The sequence below is a fragment of the Marmota marmota genome, unplaced genomic scaffold (assembly GCF_001458135.2).
Source record: "Marmota marmota marmota unplaced genomic scaffold, marMar, whole genome shotgun sequence".
Classification (NCBI taxonomy): Eukaryota; Metazoa; Chordata; class Mammalia; order Rodentia; family Sciuridae; genus Marmota; species Marmota marmota.
This window is the reverse complement of record NW_025999982.1, coordinates 13204752-13217258: the sequence shown is the minus strand read 5'-3', so window position 1 is coordinate 13217258 and position 12507 is coordinate 13204752. Positions and strand designations below refer to the sequence as shown.

Genomic DNA, 12507 nt, shown 5'->3' with positions numbered 1-12507 from the left:
AACCTGGCTGAACCCACCCACAACCCTTTCTTCTACAAGAGAGAGGAGGAGGGAAGAGAGAGAGAGAAGGAAGTATTATTGATAGAATATTTGATATAATGTTGGTGACATTTTGGCAAAGCAAAAATAACATTTCTTCAAATCCTCTTCCTCGCTTTACTCAGAGCCACCAAAATCAAAACGAAGGAAATGAAGGTGATTTCTTGGTTTGTGACTTAGAGAGCAGAAAATGAACACCCTATTCCCTGAAGTTATTATTACTGTCATAATCAGTATTATATAGGGGACTCGGGAAACGCTAAGCGTTTGGTGAGGGGAAACCTCGCCGTCAGACTGGGATAAAGGAGCGCAGTGCAAAATTAAATTAAGCCGCCTTGCTCCTTGGACAGTAGCAGTTCAGGTCAAAGCTGCTGTACTTCATTTGCAACCTGTAGGAGGAAGGAAGGAGGCTGAGGCAGCCAGCGTTTCCCCGTGCCCCGATGCAATGAGAAAGAAACATTTGATCAGTCCTCAGTGCCGACACTGCAGAAGCCTGGAAACCTGAGGCCGAAGGAGAGTGGCCTCCAGGGCCAGCAGAAAGAGTCCTCAGGACTTGGGGGAGGGGAGTCTCCAAGCTGCGAGCGCAGAGACCTTTCACAGTGGGGGATAAACTTTCTGAATGCAAAGTTTCTCCGGAAATATTCCGATAGCTGAGCAGAGGAGTCCTTGGTGCTGGGGGAGGATTATGGGGCGGTTATTTCCCCCAAATGGTTCTCCTTTGCAAGCCGGTTAAATAGGATTTTGTTTGTTTGCTTTGCAGAAAGTTTCAGGTGGATGTAAACCTGATAACAATCATTTGGTCTCTGCTACCTTTGTAATCCAAAAACGTATTCATATGACCAGTTGTGATTTATTGCATGCTTGCGAAGTGATCTGTCTCTGATGTCCCAGTCTATTACAAAAGTTTCCCCTGCTGGGTTTTAAACTGTTTATGTTTCTTTTTCAAAATTACACCTCTCATTTAGTGACACTTGCTTTCCTCAGCCTAGTCTCTCCCCAGGATGCCCTCCTTTGATTTCTAGATCCCCTCTTGGCAGGATTTCCAACCTGGCAGAGCCAGGTATGAAAGAGGTCACAGCCCCTCCCAGGCTGGGCAGTGTTGAGCCATGGGAGTGGTAAGGGGGCACCCTGAACCCCAGAGTTCAGGCTTGCAGCCCAGAGGATGAATAGGCAGAGCTTTCACAAAGCGATGAGTCTTGCTGCTCTCCTTAAGAAAGCTATTCTAGGACTTACTCAGATTCCCTGGGAGGAGGTAGCTTCAAGGTGTCAAGTTCCTGAGAGATATTTGAAACACAAATTGGTTCTTTAGAGGCAAAGAAGCCCTTTGCCCTACTGCTCCTTGTGGAGACCCATCCTACCTGCACCTTTGGAATTTCATGTTGGCAGCTTTGGAGATTTATATGAAAAGCTCACTTTTCAGATCCCAGTGCCCACTCAAAGAATTCTAAAATGTTTGTGTTGTCATTCCCCCCCCCCAACCCCCGCCCCAAAGGAAAGTAATCCACAAGAGTCAAGCAGATCCTTCATGGCCACTCCAAGACCAGAATGCTGGAGGGAACAAAAAAAATTAGATAGAAAAGCTGTTTTGATCCTGTCCTCCCCACCCTTTTTCTTTTCTTTCTTTCTTTTTTTCTGACTTCTGTTTAGTGTTACCACTTACAGGGCCAAGTAGAAGCTGGAAATATTGTGAACTAAAGTTGCTGTCCAGGCCTTGGATTGTGTTATTTTAGGGAAGCAATATCCTGATTTGAGAATCGGACTTTTCCCAAGTTTGAAGTCTCTGGAAGCTGTAAGATGCCCATTAAAAGAAAGCCTTTCTTGCAGATGGTGTCAGGTAACCAAAGTGCTTTCTGCAGGTCAGGGCCTGTGGGTTTCTATGAAGTCTCCCAGGCACAGCAGGCTCCACCCACAGGTGTGGTGTTGGTCATTTTCAATACTCTCTTAAAGGATCCCCAACTCAGCCCACCTGCTGGGTCCACCATTCTAAATCAAGATGAGCTTGATTTAGAATCAAAAAGCTCATGCAGTAAGCTTCAGGGACATGTGATCCTCTCCCCTATCAGTTGGTAGTCATTATCTGTTACTAATACTGATAATAGTATTAATGATAATAATAACAGCAAACAGCAGCATTTTAGGACTTGTGCAGCAAGTTTATATATCTTATCTCATTTGATCCTCAACATTCTCATTTATGAGGATTGATTTGCTGATGTGAAAAAATGAAGCAAGCTCATAAACCTGACTCACAGGGAGCTTGTGAGGCTTGGTGTTGTCAGAGCATTTGGTGAGCTGCAGTTTGCTCTCTGTGTAACAGTCCAGGGAAATAAGAATGAGGATCAGTCCCATTTTATACAACACAACACACTAGCTCAGAGAGGGTGTGTGAAATGTCCAGAGATAGACAGCAAACAGCATTAAGATTCAGTCCTTAAACGTAGCAGTTCAGAATCTAAACTTCCTGTTCTTTTCCAAACGCCAGTATGTCAGTCCTTGCACCTTATTTTGACAAGTTCAGCTTTTAAGTGTCATCCATGAAGATGATGATTTATAATTTGCTAATCTGTCCTAATGTGTTTACAAAATTCTGTCAAGGAAACTGCCATGCTCTCTAAATTCCAATGAACATTCCAACTGGGATTTAAAGAGATAGTTTCCTTACTTTTTTAGTTTCTTGATTTATATTGAAGAAGGTTAGATCAGATACACTCCGATTCTGTGGGTAGGGCAAAGATCTGGAGACATAGGATCTGAGTACAAGTTTTATCTCTGCCTCTAATTAGCTAAATAACTCTAAACAAATTATTTAACTTTTATGAGCCTTTACAGCAACGCCCCTCTACTCCTTAAAACAAGAGATGGTTATAGATAAGGTGAGCAGATAACTCATTGTCCAAACCAAAACAGTTTGGAAGCAAAAGAAATAATTGGTCTGGGACAACATATATAACCCAGGATTATTTGGGGGTAAATCAGGATGTATCATCACTCTGGTTAGGAAAATACAGTCACCAAGGATTTGTTGTGAGATTCTAAGATAACATATAAGTACATAAGTTGAATATTGCTATAAACACCTTGACTGCAGTCGTGATGCAAGTAAGGTGGCAGGTGGAACTGTTCTCGGTCTGCAGATCACTGATTTGCCTTGGGGAACAAAGCCCTGGCTCTTTCCTTACTCACAGGGATGGGAAATCAATGAGATCATACGAAGCTTGGACTTTGATCAGAAAGAGAAGGCAACATATTAGGGACTGCATAATGGCACAAGGGTGGTTTATTGCAAGATAAAACGAGCAAGGAAGTAAAAGCAAAACAGAAAGCAATTTGGGAAGACAAACACAGGATGTGCTGAGTATGTTAGATCAAGGTATTGCCTCCACCACTTTCAGTCGAATCCCTAGACCCCAGACGCAGAAAGCCACTGAAGCAATGTGACCATGGTGAACAGATTCCCTACAAACCTCTCCTGGGGCCAGGAACCTGGATTTCAACAAAAGCCAGTGACTCTCAACCTTGACTACATATTCATATTATTTAGGGGATTTTAAAACTCTTGATGCCAGGCTGTTCCCCGGGCCAATTACATGGGCGTTTCTGTGGGTGGGGCCCAGAATTAGATTTTCACCTCCACCCCTGGGTGACTCTAGTCTGCAGCTTGGTGGAGAGCCTCTAAGGCATCATGAGAGGTGGGGCTGATGGCAGGCAGCTTCTGCCACAACTGAAGTTGGTGGCCTTGCTGGTGCAGATTAATGTTCAAAACTTCTAACGGCTTCAGGGCATCATGGTCAGGAGTGTTGATAGCTCAACCCAGTTGGTGCTCAGTTAACAAATGCTGACGGACCAGTAAGCCCTATCCACAGAACTCTAGAACAATCAGTGCATGGGGTCGGTCTAGTCAAATAATCATCCGTTCAGTGTGGGGGAAATAAAAACAAGTCCTTCTGATTGTCTGATGGAAATGACTAGTATTTTCCTTTACCAAGTGACTCCAAAGCCCTGACAGTGGTATGGGGTGCAAGTCAAACATGGGTCCCCGTGATGTGGTCATCTGATTTCCAGAACAGACAGGATCAAATTTTGTCATGTTCCCTCTGTATGCCCAAGCTGTTCTGTCTGCCTGGTCACCTTGGGAAGCTCACCTAAGCATGAGCTCATACAGTTTTTAATGCTTCCTCCATCCCACTAAGCAACTGTGTTTTTCTTTCCCACCATCTCCAGGTTTTGACTTGCAGTTAATGACCCAACACACAAATCTACCTGCCCTGCTATGTCATTGAGTGCTTCCTTTCCAGTAATACATCCACAGAGTACTAGTGTCCAAGGTCAAAGATGCTCACTCAGGTGCTGTGGCAGGGTGTGGGAGTGGCTGTATGTCTGCAGTGGTGCCAGCTCCTGCCTCCCTGCTGAGCTGTGTGTCTCTCTGGGTATTCTTTGGCTCTCTCCAATCAGGGCAAAGAGTGTCAGTTTAGATAATCAGGTCAAAACTCTTCATTCATTCTTGGTTTCCTTTGACTTACCAAGTGTTGGTCCTATGCTAGCATTATAAGAGTGTGACATTGGGTGTTAAGCTGTGGCTTATCAGTTGTGTGAGCTGCTACAGACTGACATCTCTGGGCCAGTTTCCTAGCAGTGCAATGCTAATAACAGTAGTACATATCTCTTGGGGCTAGTTTGAGCATAGAATGAGCTGCATATGAATCTAGGGTATATGAAGGGCTCTTCTATAGCCCCATGTATCCTAATCAGTGAAAGCAAAGTCCTTGGATTTCCCTCCCTTGATGTGTAGAAGCAGTCAGAGCTTAGGCCCACCTGATCCTGTCTCACTGCTGAAATCAGAATGCAGACCAAGGGCAGCTAGGGCACAGGTTAGCCATCACTGGCTCTGATTGCCTCAGACTGAGCTGGAGGGCAGCAGAGGCAACTGTCAGAACTAATGCAGTTGGTGTGACCACAGGGCCAATGCAGGTGTGACCACAGTGCCAGTGCAGATCCTGACCCATCATTGGATTCTGGAACTTGATTCCTCCCGTCATTTACTCCTTTATCTAAGGAAGCTTTCTCATAGCTGTGTCCTCTAGGGATATCAGTTCCTTTTTTTTTTTTTTTTTTTTTTGTCACTGGGCACTGGGGGAGACTTCCCAGGCTCACCTGAGAACTGCCAATAACTTCGGTGAGAAAGAAGATTCTGGAGTCTAGGGGTTTCTTTGCAGGTCTTCCCACTGCCTCACCAACAACTTCCCAGCTTACGTATGCACAGGGGCTTTCAGAGAAAATAGACTACCCATGAGCTTCCTGAAGACTTGGGTCTGTAGCAGGGCTCTCTCCATTCAGACATCCTGAGGGGTCTGCTCTATTTATCAGAGAAATTTCTTTTCTTCTTTTTTTTTTCTTTTTAGTTATACACGACAGTAGAATATAATTTGACTTATTTATATAAACATGGAGTATAACTTATTCTAATTAGGCTCCCAGTCTTTTTTTTTTTTCTTTTTGTTACTGGAAATTGAACCCAGGGGTGCTTAACCACTGAGCCATGTCCCCAGCCCTTTTTTGGATTTTATTTAGAGACAGGGTCCCTTTGGGTTGTCTATGACCTCGCTAAATTGCTGAGGCTGGCTTTGAACTCGAGATCCTTCTGCGTTAACCTCCCCAGCTGGTGGAATTATAGGTGTGTGCCACCTGGCCCAGCTAGTGTGGTTGTACATGTAGAGATTCACTCTGGTGTATTCATATGTGAACAGAGGAAAGTTCTGTCAGAATCATTCCACTGTCTTTCCTATTCCTCTCCCCACGCCCTTCCCTTCATTCCCTGTTGTCTAATCTGCTGAAATTCTATCCCCTCACCCTTCATGATGTGTTAGCAACCACATATCACAGAGAACACTCAGCCTTTGGTTTGGGGGCATTGGCTTATTTCATTTAGCATGATAGTCTCTAGGTCCATCGATTTACCAGCAAATGTCATTCTTCATTATGGCTGAGTAATATTCTATTGTGCATAAACCACATCTTCTCTATCCATTCATCTGTTTAAGAACACCTAGATTGGTTCCATAGCTTAGCTACTATGAACTGAGCTGCTATAAACATTGATGTGGCCACAACAGTATAGTATGCTGATTTTAAGTCCTCTGGGTATATACCAAGGAGTGGGATAACTGGGTCAAATGGTGGTTCCCTTCCAAGTTTTCTGAGGAATCTCCACATACTGCTTACCAGAATCATTGCACCAATTTGCAATCCCACCAGCAATGTATGAGTGTGCCTTTTCCCCCACATCCTCGCCAACCTTTATTGTTACTTGTATTCTTGATAATTGCCATTCTGATAGGAGTGAGATGAAATCTCAGTGTGGTATTGGAGATATTTCTTTGCCAGCCACCTGAGTGACCATCTACTTTGGAAACTTACATTTTCCTTTAGGGAGTATCTGAGTTCTGAAATGTAAAATTCACTAAGGGTAGATGAAACAGTCTGCTGTCAGAACTGAAATGAATCTTTCCCACTAAAAAGAAATGGAGTTGTCAACCTCTGAAAAAACCCTCTAGCTCTGCTGACATGGGAAGATTTTTTTTTTTTTTGAGACAGAGTCTCATTAAATTGCTGAGGGTCTGGCCAAATTGCCTAGGCTGGCCTTGAACTTGCGATCCTCTTGCCTCAGCCTCCTGAGTCACTGGGATTATAGTTATGTACCACTGTGCCCAACTGGCACAGGAAGATTCTTTGAATCATATTTTTTGTAGCACTGATAATACACAATGGAGACATGATTCTCAGTTTTCAAAGCATGAAAAAGACAGTAAATCTTTACATGCCCAGGCCCTGCCCCCCAAGAGATTGAGATTTAAGAGGTTGGGGTCAGGCTAGGGCAACTGTATCCTTATAGAGCTATAGGAGGTCATTCTGAGATTTGTCAAAGACTGAAAACCAGTGGTCAGACCCTGGGTAAAAAAGATTGTGTTAGGCAGTGTGGCATCAAAGGGGCAAGAGGAGCTCCAGGCCCCACTTGAAGCGTGTATTTCACAGGATGGAGGAGGTTGAGGCAAACAGGCTTACAGACTCTCCTCAGACAAACCAGGAAAGGAAGGAAAGGAATGCTTTTGACCCTCTCTCTCTATCTGCTCTTCTTCCCTTGAAATTGTTTTTCTTTTCTTTTTTTTTTTTAAATAATGTAGGAGTGACAAACAATTTAAAAGCTATGCAGAAAAGAGATACTAAAAAGATAAAGAAATTAGGGAGTTAGGAGTTAGAGGATTGAAGACAATCAATTGGCCAATTAGCAAAAAAATGTTTATGAGGCATTCACTCTGTGTCAGGCTCCCAGGGAGCCACAGATCAAAGGAAGATGGGGTCTTGGCTGTCCTGATGGCGGGTGGAGTAGAAGAGTAAAATTACAAATGGATATTAGTGCCAGTGTTAGGGTACAAAATGAGGGGTACAGATGAAGGGACAGTGTGGTCCAACTCAGGTCTTTAGGCCTAATAGATGCAGACCTGAGTTGTGCCTTTAGAATGATCAGTATCCATAGAGGTGGCTAAGACTAGAAAACCACCTTGGGTCCGGCAAAGATATAGGGGTAAAGAAGTTCAGACAAATTTGGTTAGAGGAAGTGGTATATTCAAGGGAGCCATTGGAAATAAGCCACAAATCAAAACAAAACAAAACAAAACAAAAAAAAAAAAAAAAACCAGGGGGCCATCTTGAATGGCTGGTAGGAGACTTCTGCTCCCTCACTGGGGAGTAAAGGGAAGAGCTAAAGAGAGGAGCAGAATGATGTGTTCCATGTTTAAAAGGTTCACATGCTGGGTTGCATGATGTAATGGGAAGACCTGGGTTCCAGATCCTGCTCTGTCACATGCTAGCTTGGGGAATTTAAGTTTCCTCTCTTATGAAATGGAATCATAAAATTGTGGAATTTCTGATTTGGGCAAACCTATAGACATCATCTCGTCTGACCCCCTCTGATGAGATCAATTCACAACCTATCATTTTGGGATACATGCTGGATAGAACGAAGGGAGTGAGCTCAGCTGCTGCTGTAGTGGCCACGGTCACCATGACCATTAGAATTCAGAGAGCCTCAAGGAAGAGGCCCTTGAGGAGGATACTGCAATGATCCTATCAGCAGTTCACTGTGACACCAAATAGGTTTGAGAGGCAGAATGTGCTTTGGAAGAGTCAATACAACATTAGGTACATACCTTGGAAGAGGCCTGTGCAATTTATGAAGGACACCAAAATTTAAGGTTCCGTGGTTTTGTGGTAAAATCACCTCTGGAGAGTCTAGTTTCCACACGTGGAATGGTGATACCATTGGTGGGCTTGACCATCATTGTCTAAGATAAATGGATTGAGTGTAGCTCAACTAAACTAACTGCGCTTTAAGATTCCTTTATTATAAAATCTGATGAATTTATAATAAAAATAGGACTGTGAGAAAGAGATTTCTTGATCATGAAAATAATCTATTTTAGAACTGCTATGTTGGAAGCGTGGGCAGGCCAATCAGGTGCAGGTATTCATTAGAGTACTGGAACATCAGAACTGGGAATGAGGATTGTCAGGACAGGAGATGTGGACTTGAACTTCTGTTTAGAGCTACAGTTGAAGAAATAGGTCCCAGAGGATGGAACATGGAGAAGGAGTAAAGAAAAAGGTCTTGTGCTTTAGTTTCCAATAAATGTCCTCCTGATACCAGCAGCTCAGAGATTAGGCTTCAACCTCTGAATTTGGGGGAAATACATTCAGACCACAGCAGATTGGATCACGAGGCATTTCTGACAGCCAGCTGAGCAATTTGGACTTTTATTTATAATATAGAAGATTGCCTATGTCCCTACCTGCCTGTGGAGCAATTACATTTTGAAAGAGGAAAGTGCTTGCTGGTCTAAATATGGCATTCCTGCCTGCTGCATCTGAGAAGGCAAATTTTGAAGTGGGAGGTCTTCACATCATGCTGTGGTCCCCCATAGTCTGTGGCATGGAGAAGTTTGGTGCTGCTGGGTGACCCTGCACCCTGTATCAACCATGGTGGACCTTAAGGTGAATTTTTTCTTTTTCTTTTTTTTTTAACTTCTGTTTATCATTCATCTATGTGAGTGGAAACAGCAGGAGAGGTGAAGGGGGTGCAGAGTGCAGTGAATGGAGTCCAGCTGAGAGCCCATTACCTAGAATAAAGAGCAAGGGAAAACCTTGTCCAAGTTACTTTCTCTTAAGAGAGGTTGTCATGGCAACAGATAGAAGTTTCTTGATTCAGCCCAAGGCTTCTCTCCCCAGGACGCACACCTCTATTTCCTAAAGCTGACAGTGAGCAAAGGTCCAGTAAACACAGCAGGTGAAGGGGTAGGGTCTCCCTGCCTTTGATTCATTTTCATGTTTGGGTCCTGTGGCTTTGTACCGTCATAGCATAAACTCTAGGACTCACAGTGTCTTTGGGATTTGCCTCAGAAACTAAAAAAGCCATATGATTGTGGCCCCTCATTATAAATGCCTCAGACCTTTCTTGTGTGGATGAAGGGTTCTGGATAGGGCCTGTGCTACAAGGGAAAGGGGAGTCAGGTGGGATGTGGGGAGAGCACTTATCCTCTTTCCATGAGGATAAGAGGGATCGATCTATCTGCCAAGACTATCATGAAGGTCAAATAACATAAAGAACACGAACCTCTTTTGTAAGTTTCCAGACTTACCCTTGTCTCTGTGTTATCAACACAAGCAAGGCCTTATATTCTTTTTATGTCTTCCACAATGCTCAGCATGCATCTATCTTCCTGTTTATAATAATGACTCTGCTAATATTCCTTATGTTGCATCAAGGTAACCTGTGTCTGTTCCATTATTATTCATTGATTGCTTTATTTAACTGTTTCAATGAAAGGCAGGATATTGGTCAATATAGGCCATAGAAGCCAGCTGCTGTAATAACCACCCATCAACTTGTTCATATAGTAGCTCCATGAAGCATTTGTTGAGGGGTCTTCTCCACTTAGGCTCGTTCCATTCTGTAGTTCTGTCACTCCCCAAGGCCGCCAAATCTTCTGCTGAGTTCTGCATTTAACCAGCACAGAGGGAAGACTAAAGGTAAAGGATCCAGCCAAGAGGTTTGCATGGCCTCTGCCTGGAAGTGGCCATACCACTTCACCCACTTTCCACGTCCAGAACTCAATCCCATGGCTATCTCATGTGCAAGGGAGTCTGGGAAGTGCCATCTAGCTGTGTTTCCCAGGAGAGAGGGGAAATGGGTTTGGAAAATGGCAAGTCAGCCTCTACCTTAGAAACCAAGTTATTTGTTTCCCTGTTTCCTGCCACTCCATCACCTCGGTGGCATCCCTTAAGATGGCATCCTACATACAGCTTCTCTCACTTCGTCCACCATGATTAGTACTATCTATTTCAACTTCCTAGAATACTCTTTTTATCATACTTGTTCCTCTGTGTCCCAGATCTAAGTTCACCTGCTTCTACTTAAGACTGAAGATGCCTTTCTTTTCCCAACCTTATTTCTCATGTTCCCTTGAACTGGTTGCTTATGTGTCTATTCATATGTTGAAGCAAATTTTTCCTTTGAGGGAGGAAGAGATTTAGTCTTTATCACATTACAAGGTAACTGGCTGGGGGCTGTGGATGGGATTTGTCTCTATAAGCTTAGGGAAAAACAAAAACAAAAAACATGGGAAACCTGACCAGATCTGAGCACTTACCACCAGAACAGGATTTTTCAGCTTTGGATAGTCACATAAAAATTTCATTAAATTCCAGCCCATACATATAAATTGGACTCTTCATGGAAGGGACTCCCAGACATCTGCAATTTAACAGATGCCGCAGGTGATTCTGATGCAGGATCCAGTGAGGGGAGCACTGCCCACACCCACCAGGGCCTATGAGGATATCCCGAGTCTAGACAAGTGAGGTGAATGGTGGAAACTTAAAGCATCCTACATGCACAGGAGAGGAGTCTGGTTGGTGAGTAATCTTCCAGATGCTCTCAGGTCACCCCAATGAATGGAACATTTTGGTCATCTCAAATAATGACCCTTGACCTTAGAATCTGCTCTCTGGCCTATGGAATTATAAAAACTGCAAGGCTGCTCATCCCCATTCCCAAAACATAAAATTCTCAAAGTGGAAAATGTTGGGGAAGAGATTTGAGGGAGGAAGGGGAAAGGCAGGAGAAGCAGATGGAGCTGAAGTGGCTGTGGCCTGAAGATCCAGTGTCGTTCCCCAGGCCTCTCCGGTCCTGGAGTCTCTCTGTAGTTTCAGAAGTCCCTGGAGAATCACTGGGAAACTGAATAATAACAGCGGTGGCTGTGTGCTGTTCTGAACACCTACCTTATGTTAATTAACTTCTTGAATTCTACAGAGTCGGCCCTAGCATTCTTCCTACATTACAGATGAGGATACTGAAGCTCAGATGGAGTCTCCTGTAACTAAAGCCATAGCTAGGACATGGCAGATCCTGACTTTAACCTCTGGCCCCTGGCGTCAGGATCTGTGCTCTCTACTGCCCCATTTCAACCAGATCCCCAGCTTTATGAAGACAGAGTACTGGTGTGGGCATTTTCCCCACATGGCTGGCTGGAGTGAGATGACCAAGCCTTTGCCTTTTCTTAATTCTCCGTAGGTCACAATGAATGGTCCAGGGTCAAGGTCAGATCTTCACGCTTAGGCAAATGATGCAATTCCCAAAGAGGGTGAGTTAGAGCCTTCTAAAGACCACAAGTCTCCTTCCCTCTTCTATGTTATACTCTTTGATCAACCTCTTTGCTTTAAGAAATATTCCCCATGGGCCATTTCTAAAGTATAAATATGTTGCTCTAAATGGCTACACATGGACCCTGTGGTTCCAGTTCACATGTTAGGTAGGACTACTTCATCAAGTAGTCAGAGGCAAGCAGATCAGAAGGAAGGGCAGAAAGATCAGGAATGCTACATGCTACTGGGGTACAGATCTTGAGGACCATCAGGTTATGGGGGGAAGTGGTCCTTGTTGTGCATTGTGGGGTGACTGCCAAAGGCAGACCCTGTCCTCTTACTGGTTTACCCTAGAGCCGGCTCTTGATCAAAATGCTTCATCAGGATTCTGAGATAGGGTATGAAACTCATCTATGCAAGGATGAAGCCCTTGTCTTATAAGAAATGTTATGTTTATTCTAGTAGGCCCTGCCTCCATTATTAAGAATGGGAGATTATAGTAATTTAAAAAAATAGATAATTTGCCAGGGCACAAAAAAAAAAAAAAAAAGAAAGAAAAAGAAATGATATTTAACAATGTTATTCATGCAATTCAGTGGGATCCACTGAGTTTTCATGGGATTCTAACAGCTTCAATCCTTCCCCGGGGCCAGACAGTTTTGTCTCTTACAGTGCTCCATAGCAGACTGGAGTCAAGGGTTGAGAATACACTGGTTGGCTACACTCACGCCATGGGGTCTAGCCTTGCTGATGCCAGGCCTTTCCATGACACAT

General features: G+C 43.8%; 1 protein-coding gene across 2 annotated transcripts in view; it reads left to right on the top strand.

The window, feature by feature from the left end:
* Nucleotides 1-12507, top strand: part of Clic5 (chloride intracellular channel 5) — a 147782-nt gene that overhangs the window by 49022 nt on the left and 86253 nt on the right. The window lies entirely within an intron of this gene.